The 814-nt window shown below is 37.2% G+C and overlaps 1 protein-coding gene across 1 annotated transcript in view; it reads right to left on the bottom strand.

Annotated features, from left to right (window-relative positions):
* Positions 1-609, bottom strand: part of LOC119593038 — a gene marked incomplete in the record, with an annotated part of 43788 nt that extends 43179 nt beyond the window's left edge. The window contains 1 exon segment of the mRNA XM_037941937.1: positions 454-609.
* Between the last annotated feature and the right edge of the window lie 205 nt (positions 610-814).

The raw sequence follows: 814 nt of genomic DNA, 5'->3' as shown, positions 1-814 counted from the left end.
ATGCCCTTTTGTGGGTACAAATGTGTTAATGCATTTATGAAATATATGGCTGTCCATTTTCTCTCTCAAGCATTACATCTCCATCTTTCTTTCTCCCTCTCTTTATTTTATTCACTGTTTACAAATCGTCCCGCTATTCTTTGCCCAGGTTTCACTGCCTCTAAATACTTTTAAAAGAAATAATCAAATTCATTACACATCTCGTCACTGTGAATGGAAATAATATAACAATCTATATAAACAACTTTACTGAATGAAAATACCTAAGGATTAACACAAGAAAAAAAAATATATATATATATATTGGGCTTGATATTCTAACCAAACGAGCTTTTAAAATAACAAGCAACAAGGCCAGTAGGGCTTTCCACACTTATTTCCTCGTTATCTTTCCCCCTTCGGATTTTCCTTCGGGTCAAAATCTCTTTCTCTGATTACGGACTAGATACTTACAGCTATAAAGAGTATGTTGTTTTTTTCACTCCTTCAGCGTATGTCCAGGGTCCTTAGTTCTCCGTAAGTACTTCGCACTGTTAGTTTATTTCACTTTTCTCAGATAATGTCACTTTCATAACACAGTAAACAACACTAAGGCTCCTTTCGTTTCGACGTTAGAAGTGAAAGTACGATCGCCGCGTGGTTACCGGCCGTATATATAACCTCGGTAACCTACGTCACGGATACGTCATAGATTTCTGTGACGCAACGCATTGTCGCGCTATGATTGGTCCGCTTGGAATGTGGTTGTTATTGGTTTAACGTGGTGACATCATTGAGAAAATACCTTTTCATTGGTCTGATGCAATGTTTGGTA

This window comes from Penaeus monodon, chromosome 31 (genome assembly GCF_015228065.2).
Source record: "Penaeus monodon isolate SGIC_2016 chromosome 31, NSTDA_Pmon_1, whole genome shotgun sequence".
NCBI classification, from domain to species: Eukaryota; Metazoa; Arthropoda; class Malacostraca; order Decapoda; family Penaeidae; genus Penaeus; species Penaeus monodon.
The sequence above is the reverse complement of the archived record's forward strand: the minus strand, read 5'-3'. Positions and strand labels throughout refer to the sequence as shown.